This window comes from Arachis stenosperma, chromosome 6, assembly GCF_014773155.1.
Source record: "Arachis stenosperma cultivar V10309 chromosome 6, arast.V10309.gnm1.PFL2, whole genome shotgun sequence".
Taxonomy (NCBI): Eukaryota; Viridiplantae; Streptophyta; class Magnoliopsida; order Fabales; family Fabaceae; genus Arachis; species Arachis stenosperma.
This window is the reverse complement of record NC_080382.1, coordinates 101,134,297-101,152,432: the sequence shown is the minus strand read 5'-3', so window position 1 is coordinate 101,152,432 and position 18,136 is coordinate 101,134,297. Positions and strand designations below refer to the sequence as shown.

The 18,136-nt window shown below is 39.0% G+C and overlaps 1 non-coding gene across 1 annotated transcript; it reads left to right on the top strand.

The window, feature by feature from the left end:
* The first annotated feature begins 11,686 nt into the window (after nt 1-11,686).
* LOC130937383 (small nucleolar RNA R71) lies at nt 11,687-11,794 on the top strand. The gene has a single exon (XR_009068606.1). It is a non-coding gene; the product is annotated as a small nucleolar RNA R71 (small nucleolar RNA).
* The last annotated feature ends 6,342 nt before the right edge of the window (nt 11,795-18,136 follow it).

The window sequence follows — 18,136 nt, the reverse complement described above, 5'->3', positions numbered from 1 at the left end:
GTCCTTTCCTTCCCAAAACGTAACCCCTAATACATGAACTCTACCCTCTCTTTCCACTCCTATATAAACCCCTCATCCATCCTTCAAATTCACACATCATAAACACTTCTTCTCCCCCTTGCCCGAACTACTCACAACTCTCCGTCTCCTTCATTTCTTCTTCTTCTTCGTCCTTCTTTCTTCTTTTGCTCGAGGACGAGAAAACCTTTTAAGTTTGGTGTGGAAAAAGCATTGCTTTTTGTGTTTCCGTAACCATTTATGGCACCTAAGGCCGGAGAAACCTCTAGAAAGAGGAAAGGGAAGGCAAAATCTTCTACCTCCGAGTCATGGAAGATGGAGAGATTCATCTCAAAGATCCATCAATACCACTTCTATGAAGTTTTGGCCAAGAAGAAGGTGATCTCTGAGGTCCCTTTCATGCTCAAAAGGAATGAGTATCCGGAGATCCGACATGAGATTCGAAAAAGAGGTTGGGAAGTTCTCACCAACCCCATTCAACAATGCGGAATCTTAATGGTTCAAGAGTTCTATGCTAATGCATGGATCACCAAAAACCATGATCAAAGTGTGAACCCTGATAAACCACTATTTCATGGTTTATATTGTATTTAATTGAGTGGTTTTATTAAGCTTTTCACCCACTTATTCATAGGATTTGCATGATTTTACAACTCCTTCCTAGTTTAGTTCTATGATTGAAAACATGCTTCTTTGGTCTTAATTTAGCTAATCTTAATCCTCTCCTATTACCATTCGATGCCTTGATTTGTGTGTTAAGTGTTTCAGGCTTCATAGGGCAGGAATGGCTTAGAGAATAAAGAGGAAGCGTGCAAAAATGGAAGGAACACAAGGAATTGAGGAGATGACCAGCAAGGAGTGACGCGGTCGCATGGCTCACGCGACCGCGCGGATTGGAAGCTGCACAAACAACGCGAATGCGTGGACGACGCGCACGCGTGGTACAAAAAACGCTGAGTGACGCGATCGCGTGGACGACACGGATGCGTGACGTGCGCGATCTGCAGAATTACAAAAGTTGCTGGCAGAGATTCTGGGCCGCATTTCAACCCAGTTTTCGGCCCAGAAACACAGATTAAAGTCAGGAAACATGCAGAGACTCAACATGCTTTCATAATTCACTTTTCATAGTTTTAGATGTAGTTTTTAGAGAGAGAGGTTCTCTCCTCTATCTTAGGATTTTAGGATTAGGATTTTTAGAAATTAGGAATATTACTTCTTCATCACAGGTTCAAGGTTCTTTAATTTATGTTTCTCTTCTACTTTTAGATAATCTAATACTTTTATCTGTTAATTACTTATGTTTCCTATTTGATTCATAAATCTTTCCATGTTAGATTTAATTTTATATTTAATTACATTTGAGGTATTTTCAGATCTATGATTTTCATTTAGCTTTTTATATTCTTGGCTTTAATTGATTAACTGGAAGCTCTTGAGTTATCAACTATTCATGATTGATTGTTACGTCGGCTAATTAAGTGAAATTCCACTAACTCTAATCTTTCCTTAGGAGTTGGCTAGGACTTGGGAAATCTAACCAATTGGTTCACTTGACTTTCCCTTGCTTACGCAAAGGTTAACAAAGTGGGATTAACTTCCATTCTCATAGGAGTAACTAGGATAGGACTTCCGAATTCTCATATCTTGCCAAGAGTTTATTTTACAGTTAATTATTTATTTATTAGTCATTTAATTTACTTGTTCCTCACTTTCAAAACCCCAATTTACAAAACCCATAACCAATAATAAGAACATACCTCCCTGCAATTCCTTGAGAAGACGACCCGAGGTTTAAATACTTCGGTTATCAATTTATTTAGGGGTTTGTTACTTCTGACAGCAAAAACGTTTGTAAGAAAGGTTGATTGCTTGGTTTAGTAACTATACTTACAACGAGAGTTTACTATAACTTCTAAACCATCAATCTTCAGTTCTTCAAACCCGAACCCAAAGAATTGGCTTATAATATTTCGGGGAAAATACTTAGATTTTAGTCCAGAAAATGTAAGGTTGGCATTCAACTTACCAATGATGCAAGGAGATGCATGCCCCTACACTAGAAGGGTCAACTTTGATCAAAGGTTGGACCAAGTCCTCATGGACATATGTGTGGAAGGAGCTCAGTGGAAAAGAGACTCCAAAGGCAAGCCGGTTCAATTGAGAAGGCATGACCTTAAACCCGTGGGTAAAGGATGGTTGAAATTCATCCAACGCTCCATTATTCCTACTAGCAACTGATCCGAAGTGACTGTAGATTGGGCTATCATGATCCATAGCATCATGATTGGAGAGGAAGTAGAAGTTCATGAGGTCATATCTCTAGAACTCTACAAAGTGGCTGACAAAACCTCCACCTTGGCAAGGTTAGCCTTTCCTCATCTCATCTGTCAACTATGCAATTTAGCTGGAGTTGTCATAAGAGAAGACATCCTCATTAAAGAGGACAAGCCCATCACTAAAAAGAGGATGGAGCAAATAAGAGAGCCCACTCATGGACCTCAACAAGAGCATGAGGAAGTTCCTCATCAAGAAATCCTTGAGATGCCTCAAGGGATGCATTTTCCTCCACACAACTATTGGGAGCAACTCAACACCGCTTTAGGAGATTTGAGTTCCAATGTGGAGTAACTAAGGATCGAGCATCAAGAGCACTCCATTATTCTCCATGAAATTAGAGAGGATCAAATAGCCATGAGGGAAGAGCAACAAAGGCAAGGAAGAGACATAGAAGAGCTCAAGCATTCCATTGGATCTTCAAGAGGAAGAACTAGCCGCCATCACTAAGGTGGACCCGTTCTTTGATTTCCTTGTTCTTATCTTTCTATCTTTCAATTTTTATGCTTTATGTTTGTCTATGTTTCTGTCTTTATTACATGATCATTAGTGTCTAGTGTCTATGCCTTGAAGCTATGAATGTCCCATAAATCCTTCACCTTTCTTAAATGAAAAATGTTCCTAATTACAAAAGAACAAGAAGTACATGGATTTTGACTTTTATCTTGAAATTAGTCTAATTATTTTGATATGGTGGCAATACTTTTTGTTTTCTGAATGAATGCTTGAACAATGCATATTTTTGATAGTGAAGTTTATTGAATGCTAAAATTGTTGGCTCTTGAAAGAATGATGAACAAAGAAAAAAATTATTGATAATCTGAAAATCATAAAATTGATTCTTGAAGCAAGAAAAAGTAGTGAATAATAAAGCTTGCAAAAAAAATGGTGAAAAAGAAAAAGAAAGAAAAAGAAAAAGCAAGCAGAAAAAGCCAATAGCCCTTTAAACCAAAAGGCAAGGGTAAAAGGGATCCAAGGCTTTGAGCATTAATTGATAGGTGAGCCCAAAGGAATAAAATCCTGGTCTAAGCGGCTAAATCAAGCTGTCTCTAACCATGTGCTTGTGTCATGAAGGTCTAAGCGAAAAGCTTGAGACTGAGTGGTTAAAGTCGTGATCCAAAGCAGAAAGAGTGTGCTTAAGAACTCTGGACACCTCTAACTAGGGACTTTAGCAAAGCTGAGTCACAATCTGAAAAGGTTCACCCAGTTTTGTGTCTGTGGCATTTATGTATCCGGTGGTAATACTGGAAAACAAAGTGCTTAGGGTCACGGACAAGACTCATAAAGTAGCTGTGTTCAAGAATCAACATACTGAACTAGGAGAGTCAATAACACTATCTTAATTCTGAATTCCTAGAGATGCCAATCATTCTGAACTTCAAAGGATAAAGTGAGATGCCAAAACTGTTCAGAAGCAAAAAGCTACTGGTCCCGCTCATCTAATTGGAGCTAAGCTTCATTGATATTTTGAAATTTACTGTATATTCTCTTCTTTTTATTCTATTTTGTTTTTAGTTGCTTGGGGACCAGCAACAATTTAAGTTTGGTGTTGTGATTCGCGGATAATTTATACGCTTTTTGGCATTATTTTTAGGTAGTTTTTAGTATGATTTAGTTTTTTTAGTATATAATTATTAGTTTTTATGCAAAAATTACATTTCTGGACTTTACTATGAGTTTGTGTATTTTTCTATGATTTCAGGAATTTTCTGGCTGAAATTGAGGGAGTTGAGCAAAAATCTGATTAAGAGGCTGAAAAAGGACTGCAGATGCTGTTGGATTCTGACCTCCCTGCACTCGAAATAAATTTTTTGGAGCTACAGAAGCCCAATTGGTGCGCTCTCAATTGCGTTGGAAAGTAGACATCTTGGGCTTTCCAGAAATATATAATAGTTCATGCTTTGCCCGAGTTTTGATAACGCAAACTGGCGTTTTAACGCCAACTTTCTACCATTTTTTGGCGTTAAACGCCAGAACTGGCATAAAAGCTGGAGTTAAACGCTCCAAACTGGCATCAGAGCTGGCGTTTAACTCCAAGAAAAGCCTATGCACGTGAAAGCTTCAATGCTCAGCCCAAGCACACAACAAGTGGGCCCCGGAAGTGGATTTCTGCATCATATACTTATCTCTGTAAACCCTAGGTTTACTAGTCATTATAAATAGGACCTTTTTCTATTGTATTTTCATCGGGAGATCTTTAGATCATTTTGAGACTATCTTTGTTTCACGGTTGATCTCTTGATCACGCTTAGGGGTCTGGCCATTCGGCCATGCCTGGACCTTCATCACTTATGTATTTTCAACGATGGAGTTTCTACACCTCATAGATTAAGGTGTGGAGCTCTGCTGTTCCTCATGAATTAATGCAATTACTGCTGTTTTCTATTCAATTCAAGCTTATTCTTGCTCTAAGATATTCATTCGCACTTCAACATGATGAATGTGACGATCAAGTGACACTCATCACCATTCTCACTTATGAACGCGTGCCTGACAACCACTTCCGTTCTACCTGAAAACAAGCTTGAATGTATATCTCTTGGCCTCCTGGTCCACGACGCATGGTTGCCTCTCCTGACAACAGAGCCTTCCATTCCGTGAGACCAGAGTCTTCGTGGTATAAGCTAGAATCAATTGGCAGCATTCCTGAGATCCGGAAAGTCTAAACTTGTCTGTGGTATTCCGAGTAGGATCTGGGATGGGATGACTGTGAGGAGCTTCAAACTCGCGAGTGCTGGGCGCAGTGGCAGTGCGCAAAAGGATCATTGGATCTTATTCCAACACAAGTGAGAATTAACAGATGATTAGCCCTATGTAACCCATAGCCGGACCATTTTCACTAAGAGGACGGACGGTAGCCATTGACAATGGCGATCCCCCAACATACAGCTTACCATGGAAAGGAGTACGCATGACTGGATGAAAGTAGTAGGAAAGTAGGGATTCAAAAGGAACAAAGCATCTCCATATGCTTATCTGAAATTCCTACCAATGAATTACATAAGTAACTTGGTGCACGAAATTGTCATCACTACTTCTCAAATAATCCCTAGTAATGGCCCCAAAAACTTGGTGCTCAATACCATGGCATAAACACAACTTCGCACAACGAACCAGCAAGTGCACTGGGTCGTCCAAGTAATAAACCTTACGCGAGTAAGGGTCGATCCCACGGAGATTGTTGGTATGAAGCAAGCTATGGTCACCTTGTAAATCTTAGTCAGGCAGACTCAGATGGTTATAGATGAAATATGAATAAAAGATAAAGATAAAGATAGATATACTTATGCAATTCATTGGTGAGAATTTCAGATAAGCGTATGAAGATGCTTTGTCCCCTTCCGTCTCTTTGCTTTCCTACTGTCTTCATCCAATCCTTCTTACTCCTTTCCATGGCAAGCTTATGCAAGGGTTTCACCGTTGTCAGCGGCTACCTCCCATCCTCTCAGTGGAAATGTTCAACGCACGCTGTCACGGCACGGCTATCTAGCTGTCGGTTCTCAATCATGTCGGAATAGAATCCAGTGATTCTTTTGCGTCTATCACTAACGCCCCACAATCGCGAGTTTGAAGCACGTCACAGTCATTCAATCATTGAATCCTACTCAGAATACCACAGACAAGGTTTAGACCTTCCGGATTCTCTTGAATGCCGCCATCAGTTCTAGCCTATACCACGAAGACTCTGATCTCACGGAATGGCTGGCTCGGTTGTCAGGCGAGCGCTCGGTTGTCAGGCGATCAACCATGCATCGTGTATCAGGAATCCAAGAGATATTCACCCAATCTAAAGTAGAACGGAGGTGGTTGTCAGTCACACGTTCATAGGTGAGAATGATGATGAGTGTCACGGATCATCACATTCATCAAGTTGAAGAACAAGTGATATCTTGGAACAAGAACAAGCGGAATGAATAGAAGAACAATAGTAATGCATTAATACTCGAGGTACAGCAGAGCTCCACACCTTAATCTATGGTGGTAGAAACTCCACCGTTGAAAATACATAAGAATAAGGTCTAGGCATGGCCGTGAGGCCAGCCCCCAAATGATCTAAGAACTAGATGTCCAAAGATGATCTAGAGATCTAAAGTGATCAAAAGATGTAAAGATCAAAAGATCTAAAATACAATAGTAAAAGGTCCTATTTATAGGGAACTAGTAGCTTAAGAATTACAAAGATGAGTAAATGACATAAAAATCCACTTCTGGGCCCACTTGGTGTGTGCTTGGGCTGAGCAATGAAGAATTTTCGTGTAGAGACTCTTCTTGGAGTTAAACGCCAGCTTTTGTGCCAGTTTGGGCGTTTAACTCCCACTTTGGTGCCAGTTCCGGCGTTTAACGCTCGAAATTCTGAGGGTGACTTTGAACGCCGGTTTGGGCCATCAAATCATGGGCAAAGTATGGACTATCATATATTGCTGGAAAGCCCAAGATGTCTACTTTCCAACGCCGTTGAGAGCGCGCCAATTGGGCTTCTACAGCTGCAGAAAATCCACTTCGAGTGCAGGGAGGTCAGAATCCAACAGCATCTGCAGTCCTTTTCAGTCTCTGAATCAGATTTTTGCTCAGGTCCCTCAATTTCAGCCAGAAAATACCTGAAATCACAGAAAAACACACAAACTCATAGTAAAGTCCAGAAAAGTGAATTTTAACTAAAAAACTAATAAAAATATACTAAAAACTAACTAAATCATACTAAAAACATACTAAAAACAATGCCAAAAGCGTACAAATTATCGCTCATCACAACACCAAACTTAAATTGTTGCTTGTCCCCAAGCAACTGAAAATCAAATAAGATAAAAGAAGAGAATATACTATAGGCTCCAAATTATCAATGAAACTTAGCTCCAAATTAGATGAGCGGGACTAGTAGCTTTTTACTCCGAACAGTTTTGGCATCTCACTTTATCCTTGAAATTCAGAATGATTGGCTTCTTTAGGAACTCAGAATCCAGATAGTTTATTGATTATCCTAGTTAAGTATGATGATTATTGAACACAGCTACTTATTGAGTCTTGGCCGTGGCCCAAAGCACTCTGTCTTCCAGTATTACCACCGGATACATACATGCACAGACATAATTGGGTGTACCTTTTCAGATTGTGACTCAGCTTTGCTAGAGTCCCCAATTAGAGGTGTCCAGGGTTCTTAAGCACACTCTTTTGCCTTGGATCACAACTTTATTCTTTCTTTTTTCTTTTTTCTCTCTTTTCTCTTTGTCCTTTTTTTTTGTATTCACTGCTTTTCTTGCTTCAAGAATCATTTTTATGATTTTTCAGATCCCAGTAACATGTCTCCTTTTTCATCATTCTTTCAAGAGCCAACAATTTTAACATTCATGAACAACAAATTCAAAAGACATATGCACTGTTCAAGCATACATTCAGAAAATAAAAAGTATTGTCACCACATCAAACTAATTAAGCTAGTTTTAAAGATGAATTCGAAATCCTGTACTTCTTGTTCTTTTGTAATAAAAACAGTTTTCATTTAAGAAAGGTGATGGATTCATAGGACATTCATAACTTTAAGGCATAGACACTAAGACACTAATGATCATAAGACACAAACATGGATAAACATAAGCATGAAAATTCGAAAAAAAACAAGAAAATAAAGAACAAGGAGATTAAAGAACGGGTCCACCTCAGTGATGGCGGCTTGTTCTTCCTCTTGAAGATCTTATGGGGTGCTTGAGCTCCTCAATGTCTCTTCCTTGTCCTTATTGCCCCTCTCTCATGATTCTTTGATCTTCTCTAATTTCATGGAGGAGGATGGAATGTTCTTGGTGCTCCACCCTTAGTTGTCCCATATTGGAGCTCAATTCTCCTAGGGAGGTGTTGATTTGCTCCAAATAGTTTTGTGGAGGAAAGTGCATCCCTTGAGGCGTCTCAGGGATTTCATGATGAGAGAGATCTCTTGTTTGCTCCATTCTTTTCTTAGTGATGGGCTTGTCCTCATCAATGAGGATGTCTCCTTCTATGTCAACTCCAACTGAATAACAGAGGTCACAAATGAGATGAGGAAAGGCTAACCTTGCCATGGTAGAGGACTTGTCCGCCACCTTATAGAGTTCTTGGGCTATAACCTCATGAACTTCCACTTCCTCTCCAATCATGATACTATGAATCATGATGGCCCGGTCTATAGTAACTTCGGACCGGTTGCTAGTGGGAATGATTGAGCGTTGGATGAACTCCAACCATCCCCTAGCCACGGGCTTGAGGTCGTGCCTTCTTAATTGAACCGGCTTCCCTCTTGAATCTCTCTTCCATTGAGCGCCCTCTTCACAAATGTCAGTGAGGACTTGGTCCAACCTTTGATCAAAGTTGACCCTTCTAGTGTAAGGATGTTCATCTCCTTGCAACATGGGCAAGTTGAATGCCAACCTTACATTTTCCGGACTAAAATCTAAGTATTTCCCCCGAACCATTGTAATACAATTCTTTGGATCCGGGTTCACACTTTGATCATGGTTCTTGGTGATCCATGCATTGGCATAGAACTCTTGAACCATTAAGATTTTGACTTGTTGAATGGGGTTGGTGAGAACTTCCCAACCTCTTCTTCGGATCTCATGTCGGATCTCCGGATATTCACTCTTTTTGAGTTTGAAAGGGACCTCGGGGATCACCTTCTTCAAGGCCACAACTTCATAGAAGTGGTCTTGATGCACCCTTGAGATGAATCTATCCATCTCCCATGACTCGAAGGTGGAAGCTTTTGCCTTCCCTTTCCTCTTTCTAGAGGTTTCTCCGGCATTGGATGCCATAAATGGTTATGGAAAAACAAAAAGCAATGCTTTTACCACACCAAACTTAAAAGGTTTGCTCGTCCTCGAGCAAAAAAAGAAAGAAGAGAGGAGAAGAAGAAGAAAATGGAGGAGATGGAGGAGGTTGTGTGGTTCGGCCAAAAGGGGGAAGAAGTAGTGTTTAGGGTGTGTGAAAATGAAGGAGTGAAGAGGGGTTTATATAGGGGTGAAGGGAGGGGTAGGGTTCGGCCATTATGGGTGGGTTTGGGAGGGAAAGTGGTTTGAATTTGAATGGTGAGGTAGGTGGGGTTTTATGAAGGATGGATGTGAGTGGTGAAGAGAAAGATGGGATTTGATAGGTGAAGAGTTTTTGGGGAAGAGTGGTAGATTGGTGAATGGGTGAAGAAGAAGAGAGAGGGTGGTGGGGTAGGTGGGGATCCTGTGGGGTCCACAGATCCTGAGGTGTCAAGGAAAAGTCATCCCTGCACCAAGTGGCAAGAAAATTTGCGTTCTGTGCCAATTCTGGCGTTAAACGCCGGGCTGGTGCCCATTTTTGGCGTTTAACGCCAAGTGCTTGCCCATATCTGGCGTTTAACGCCAGTCTGGTGCCCCTTTCTGGCGTTAAACGCCCAGAATGGTGCCAGACTGGGCGTTAAACGCCCATCTGCTAGCCTTACTGGCGTTTAAACGCCAGCAGGTTCTTCCTCCAGGGTGTGCTATTTTTCTTCCTGTTTTTTATTCTGTTTTTGCTTTTTCAATTGATTTTGTGACTTCTCATGATCATCAACCTACAGAAAACATAAAATAACAAAGGAAAATAGATAAAATATATCATTGGGTTGCCTCCCAATAAGCGCTTCTTTAATGTCAGTAGCTTGACAGAGGGCTCTCATGGAGCCTCACAAATGCTCAGAGCAATGTTGGAACCTCCCAACACCAAACTTAGAGTTTGAATGTGGGGGTTCAACACCAAACTTAGAGTTTGGTTGTGGCCTCCCAACACCAAACTTAGAGTTTGATTGACTCTGATTTGAGAGAAGCTCTTCATGCTTCCTCTCCATGGTGACAGAGGGGTATCCTTCAGCCTTAAACACAAAGGATTCTTCATTCACTTGAATGATCAGTTCACCTCTATCAACATCAATCACAGCCTTTGCTGTGGCAAGGAAGGGTCTGCCAAGGATGATGGATTCATCCATGCACTTCCCAGTCTCTATGACTATGAAATCAGCAGGGATGTAATGGTCTTTAACTTTCACCAAAACGTCCTCTACAAGTCCATAAGCTTGTTTTCTTGAATTGTCTGCCATCTCTAGTGAGATTCTTGCAGCTTGTACCTCAAAGATCCCTAGCTTCTCCATTACAGAGAGAGGCATGAGGTTTACACTTGACCCTAGGTCACACAGAGCCTTCTTGAAGGTCATGGTGCCTATGGCACAAGGTATTGAAAACTTCCCAGGGTCTTGTCTCTTTTGAGGTAATTTCTGCCTAGACAAGTCATCCAGTTCTTTGGTGAGCAAAGGAAGTTCATCCTCCCAAGTCTCATTTCCAAATAACTTGTCATTTAGCTTCATGATTGCTCCAAGGTATTTAGCAACTTTCTCTTCAGTGACATACTCATCCTTTTCAGAGGAAGAATACTCATCAGAGCTCATGAAAGGCAGAAGTAAGTCCAATGGAATCTCTATGGTCTCACTTTGAACCTCAGATTCCCATGGTTCCTCATTGGGGAACTCAGTGGAGGCCAGTGGACGTCCATTGAGGTCTTCCTCAGTGGCGTTCACTGCCTCTTCCTCCTCTCCAAATTCGGCCATGTTGATGGCCTTGCACTCTCCTTTTGGATTTTCTTCTGTATTACTTGGAAGAGTACTAGGAGGGAGTTCAGTAATTTTCTTGCTCAGCTGTCCCACTTGTGCCTCCAAGTTTCTAATGGAGGATCTTGTTTCATTCATGAAACTTTGAGTGGTTTTGATTAGATCAGAGACCATGGTTGCTAAGTCAGAGTGGTTCTGCTTAGAACTCTCTGTCTGTTGCTGAGAAGATGATGGAAAAGGCTTGCCATTGCTAAACCTGTTTCTTCCACCATTATTGTTATTGAAACCTTGTTGAGGTCTCTCTTGATCCTTCCATGAGAAATTTGGATGATTTCTCCATGAAGAATTATAGGTGTTTCCATAGGGTTCTCCCATGTAATTCACCTCTTCCATTGAAGGGTTCTCAGGATCATAAGCTTCTTCCTCAGATGAAGCATCCTTAGTACTGCTTGGTGCATTTTGCATTCTAGACAGACTTTGAGAAATCAAATTGACTTGTTGAGTCAATATCTTGTTCTGAGCCAGAATGGCATTCAGAGTATCAATCTCAAGAACTCCTTTCTTCTTATTTGTTCCATTGTTCACAGGATTCCTTTCAGAAGTGTACATGAATTGGTTATTTGCAATCATTTTAATTAGTTCTTGAGCTTCTGTAGGCGTCTTCTTCAGATGAAGAGATCCTCCAGCAGAGCTATCCAAAGACATCTTGGACAGTTCAGAGAGACCATCATAGAAAATACCTATGATGCTCCATTCAGAAAGCATGTCAGAAGGACATTTTCTGATCAATTGTTTGTATCTTTCCCAAGCTTCATAGAGGGATTCTCCATCCTTCTGTCTGAAGGTTTGGACTTCCACTCTAAGCTTACTCAATTTTTGAGGTGGAAAGAACTTTTCCAAGAAGGCATTGACTAGCTTTTCCCAAGAGTTCAGGCTTTCTTTAGGTTGTGAGTCCAACCATATTCTAGCTCTATCTCTTACAGCAAAAGGGAATAGCATAAGTCTGTAGACCTCAGGGTCAACCCCATTAGTCTTGACAGTGTCACAGATTTGTAAGAATTCAGCTAAGAACTGATGAGGATCTTCTAATGGAAGTCCATGGAACTTGCAATTCTGTTGCATTAGAGAAACTAATTGAGGCTTAAGCTCAAAGTTGTTTGCTCCAATGGCAGGGATAGAGATGCTTCTCCCATAGAAGTCGGGAGTAGGTGCAGTAAAGTCACCCAGCACCTTCCTTGCATTGTTGGCATTGTTGTTATTTTCGGCTGCCATGGGTTCTTTTTCTTTGAAGATTTCTGTTAGGTCCTCTACAGAGAGTTGTGCCTTAGCTTCTCTTAGCTTTCGCTTCAAGGTCCTTTCAGGTTCAGGGTCAGCTTCAACAAGAATGCCTTTGTCTTTGTTCCTGCTCATATGAAAGAGAAGAGAACAAGAAAATATGGAATCCTCTATGTCACAGTATAGAGATTCCTTGAGGTGTCAGAGGAACAGAAGAATAGAAGGAAGAGGGAGAAGAATTCGAACTTAGTGAGATAGAGTTTGAATTGTGCATTGAGGAGGAGTGGTACTCCATAAATAGAAGGATGTGAGAAGAGAGGAAGAGTTTTTCGAAAATTAAGTAAAAGATTTTAAAAACATTTTGAAAAACTTGAATTGATTTTCGAAAACTAAAAGTGGGAAAGAAATCAAGTGATTTTTGAAAAAGATTTTGAAATTAGAAGTTAAAAAGATATGATTGAAAAGATATGATTTGAAAAACAATTTAAAAAGATTTGATTTTAAAAATTAATGACTTGCCTAACAAGAAAAGATATGATTCAAACATTAAACCTTTCTCAATAGAAAAGGCAACATACTTGAAATGTTGAATCAAATCATTAATTGATAGCAAGTATTTTTGAAAAAGGAAAGAAATTGATTTTGAAAAAGATTTGATTGAAAAGATTTGATTTGAAAAAGATTTGATTTTGAACAACTTTGAAAACTTGGAAAAAAAATTGATTTGAAAACAAAATCTTCCCTCTTGTGCCATCCTGGCGTTAAACGCCCAGAATGGTGCACATTCTGGCGTTTAACGCCCAAAGCACTACTCTTTTGGGCGTTAAACGCCCAGCCAGGCACCCTGGTTGGCGTTTAAATGCCAGTTTGCCTTCTTCACTGGGCGTTTTGAACGCCCAGCTTTTTCTGTATAATTCCTCTGCTGTATGTTCTGAATCTTCAAATCTCTGTATTATTGACTTGAAAAGACACAAATAAAAAATTTTTTTGGATTTTTAATAATAAAGAAAAATAGAAAAAAATACAACTAAAATCAAATAAACAATGCATGCAAGACACCAAACTTAGAAGTTTGTATACTACTGACACTAACAAAACGAGAATGCATATGACAAACAACAGAAATACTCAAGTCAATAGAATTCAAAGATCAAAACAAGGAAATCATCAAGAACAACTTGAAGATTAATGAAGACACATGCATAAATTCGAAAAATGCAAGAAGAACAGAAACATGCAATTGACACCAAACTTAAAATGAGACACTAGACTTAAACAAGAAATATTTTTTGGTTTTTATGATTTTGTAATTTTTCTGGATTTTTCGAAAATTTAAGTAGAAAAGGAAATAAAGATATCAAAATTCTTAATGAGAATTCCAGGAATCATGCAATGTTAGTCTAAAGCTTTAGTCTAAAGGAATTAGACATAGCTAGCCAAGTTTCAGCAGGACATTGCATTCAAGAGCTAAATTGATGAAGATCAATCAGCTTTGGTGATGATAAGAACATCACCTTGAAACACTAGAATTCATTCTTAAGAACTCTGAAAAAAAATACCTAATCTAAGCAACAAGATGAACCGTCAGTTGTCCATACTCGAAACAATCCCCGGCAACGGCGCCAAAAACTTGGTGCACGAAATTGTGATCACTACTTCTCAAATAATCCCTAGTAATGGCCCCAAAAACTTGGTACTCAATACCATGGCATAAACACAACTTCGCACAACTAACCAGCAAGTGCACTGGGTCGTCCAAGTAATAAACATTACGCGAGTAAGGGTCGATCCCACGGAGATTGTTGGTATGAAGCAAGCTATGGTCACCTTGTAAATCTTAGTCAGGCAGACTCAGATGGTTATAGATGAAATATGAATAAAAGATAAAGATAAAGATAGAGATACATATGCAATTCATTGGTGAGAATTTCAGATAAGCATATGAAGATGCTTTGTCCCTTCCGTCTCTTTGCTTTCCTACTGTCTTCATCCAATCCTTCTTACTCCTTTCCATGGAAAGCTTATGCAAGGGTTTCACCGTTGTCAGTGGCTACCTCCCATCCTCTCAGTGGAAATGTTCAACGCACCCTGTCACGGCACGGCTATCCAGCTGTCGGTTCTCGATCATGTCGGAATAGAATCCAGTGATTCTTTTGCGTCTATCACTAACGCCCCATAATTCCGAGTTTGAAGCACGTCACAGTCATTCAATCATTGAATCCTACTCAGAATACCACAGACAAGGTTTAGACCTTCCGGATTCTCTTGAATGCCGCCATCAGTTCTAGCCTATACCACGAAGACTCTGATCTCACGGAATGGCTGGCTCGGTTGTCAGGCGAGCGCTCGGTTGTCAGGTGATCAACCATGCGTCGTGTATCAGGAATCCAAGAGATATTCACCCAATCTAAAGTAGAACAGAGGTGGTTGTCAGTCACACGTTCATAGGTGAGAATGATGATGAGTGTCACAGATCATCACATTCATCAAGTTGAAGAACAAGTGATATCTTGGAACAAGAACAAGCGGAATTGAATAGAAGAACAATAGTAATTGCATTAATACTCGAGGTACAGCAGAGCTCCACACCTTAATCTATGGTGTGTAGAAACTCTACCGTTGAAAATACATAAGAATAAGGTCTAGGCATGGCCGTGAGGCCAGCCCCCAAATGATCTAAGAACTTGATGTCCAAAGATGATCTAGAGATCTAAAGTGATCAAAAGATGTAAAGATCAAAAGATCTAAAATACAATAGTAAAAGGTCCTATTTATAGGGAACTAGTAGCTTAAGAATTACAAAGATGAGTAAATGTCATAAAAATCCACTTCCGGGCCCACTTGGTGTGTGCTTGGGCTGAGCAATGAAGCATTTTCGTGTAGAGACTCTTCTTGGAGTTAAACGCCAGCTTTTGTGCCAGTTTGGGCGTTTAACTCCCACTTTGGTGCCAGTTCCGGCGTTTAACGCTCGAAATTCTGAGGGTGACTTTGAACGCCGGTTTGGGCCATCAAATCTTGAGCAAAGTATGGACTATCATATATTGCTGGAAAGCCCAAGATGTCTACTTTCCAACGCCGTTGAGAGCGCGCCAATTTGGCTTTTGTAGCTCCAGAAAACCACTTCGAGTGCAGGGAGGTCAGAATCCAACAGCATCTGCAGTCCTTTTCAGTCTCTGAATCAGATTTTTGCTCAGGTCCCTCAATTTCAGCCAGAAAATACCTGAAATCACAGAAAAACACACAAACTCATAGTAAAGTCCAGAAAAGTGAATTTTAACTAAAAACTAATAAAAATATACTAAAAACTAACTAAATCATACTAAAAACATACTAAAAACAATGCCAAAAAGCGTACAAATTATCCGCTCATCATATCTCTATCCTATTTTATGTTTTATCTGTCTTTTAATTATCAACACCCCATAACCATTTGAATCTGCCTGACTGAGATTTACAACATGACCATAGCTTGCTTCAAGCCGACAATCTCCGTGGGATCGACCTTTACTCACATAAGGTATTACTTGGACGACCCAGTGCACTTGCTGGTTAGCTACGCGGAGTTGTGAAGAAAGTGTGTGAGATTACGATTTCGCGTACCAAGTTTTTGGCGCCGTTGCCGGGGATTGTTCGAGTTTGGACAACTGACGGTTCATCTTGTTGCTTAGATGAGGTAATTTTCTTCTTGTTTCAACCTTTATTTTATTTTCAAAAAGTTTTCAAAAATCTTTCAAAACTTTTTTCTTCTTTTTCATTTTTCCAAAAAATTTTCAAAAAAAAAAATTACAAAATCATAAAATCAAAAATATTTTTTTGTTCCTTGTTTGAGTCTAGAGTCAATTTTTAAGTTTGGTGTCAATTGCATGTCTTTATTCTTCTTGCATTTTTCGAAAGTGTGTTCTTGTGTTCTTCATTGATCTTCAAGTTGTCTTGATGATTTTCTTTGTCTGATCTTTAAATTCTCTTGTTTTGTGTCTTTTATTGTTTCTCATGTGCATTCTCAATTTGTTAGTGTCTCTAGTATAAAAATTTCTAAGTTTGGTGTCTTGCATGTCTTTCTTTTCTTAAAAATTTTCAAAAATATGTTCTTGATGTTCATCATGATCTTCATAGTGTTCTTGATGTTCATCTTGACATTCAAAGTGTTCTTGCATGCATTCCTTGTTTTGATCTTAGTTTTTCATATTTAATTTCATTTTGTTATTTTTCTCTCTCATCATTAAAAATTCAAAAAAATTTTCAAAATTATGTCTTTTCAAGTCAATAATACAGAGAATTGAAGATTCAGAACATACAGCAGAAGAATCACAAAGAAAAAGCTGGACGTTCAAAACACCAAGTAAAGAAGGATATCTAGCGTTTAAACACCAGCGCTGGGCGTTTAACGCCCAAGGAGGTAGCGAAGTGGGCGTTAAACGCCAGAATGGATACCATTCTGGGTGTTTAATGCCAGGATAACCAAGGAAGTAATTTTGTTTTCAATTCAAATCTTTTTCAATTTTTCAAGTTTTAAAACTAATTTTTTGAAATCTTATCTTTTTCATATCCTCTCTTATCAATCATATCTTTTACAAAATCAAATCTTTTCCATTTTTCTTTTAATATTTTCAAAAATACTTGGTAACAATTAATGTTTTAATTCAAAAAATTTCCAGTTTGTTACTTTCTTGTTAAGAAAGGTTCAATCTTTGAATTCTAGAGTCATATCTTTTAGTTTCTTGTTAGTCAAGTCATCAATTTTAAAAATCAAATCTTTTTCAACCATATCTTTTCCATCATATCTTTTTAAAATCAAATCTTTTTCAATCATATCTCTTTTATTTTAATTTCAAAATATTTTCTAATTTCTTATCTTTTCAAAACTTACTCTTTCTTATCTTTTTCAAAACCACCTAACTACTTTTTCACTTCTCATTTTCGAAAATCACCTTCTTCCTTTCTCAAAAATCTTTTTAACTAACTAGTTGTTTTAAACTCTAATTTTATTCCTTTCTTAATTTTCGAATACTAACTAATTTTTAAAATAAAAACAAAAATATTTTTCCTATTTCTTTTATTCAATAATCGAATGTCTTCTCTCTCCCATCTCTTTCTATTTAATCACTAACATTTATCCTCCTTTAATAATTCAGACCCCCTCCCTCTCTATAAGTTCGAATTCCTCTCTTTACCTCATCCTTCTATTCTTCTTTTCCTCTGACACATCAAGGAATCTCTATACTATGACATAGAGAATTCCATACTTTCTTTGTTTTCTTCTCTTTCATATGAGTAGGAACAAAGATAAAGGCATTCTTGTTGAAGCTGATCCTGAACCTGAAAGCACTCTAAAGAGGAAGCTAAGAGAAGCTAAAGCACAAATCTCTGGAGAGGACCTGACAGAAATTTTTGAAAAAGAAGAAGACATGGCAGCCGAAAATAATAACAACAATGCCAACAATGCAAGGAAGATGCTTGGTAACTATGCCGCACCAACTCCCAACTTCTATGGGAGAAGCATCTCTATTCCTGCCATTGGAGCAAACAACTTTGAGCTTAATCCTCAATTAGTTTCTCTGATGCAACAGAATTGCAAGTTTCATAGACTTCCATTGGAAGATCCTCATCAGTTCTTGGCTGAATTTTTACAAATCTGTGACACTGTTAAGACCAATGGAGTTGATCCCGAGGTCTACAGACTTAGGGTTTTCCCTTTTGCTATAAGAGACAGAGCTAGTATATGGTTGAACTCACAACCTAGAGACAGGCTGAACTCTTGGGAAAAGCTGGTCAATGCCTTCTTAGCTAAATTCTTTTCACCTCAAAAGATGAGTAAGCTTAGAGTAGAAGTTCAAACCTTCAAATAGAAGGAAGGTGAATCTCTCTATGAAGCTTTGGAAAGATACAAGCAATTGATCAGAAGGTGTGTTTCTGACATGCTTTTAGAATGGAGCA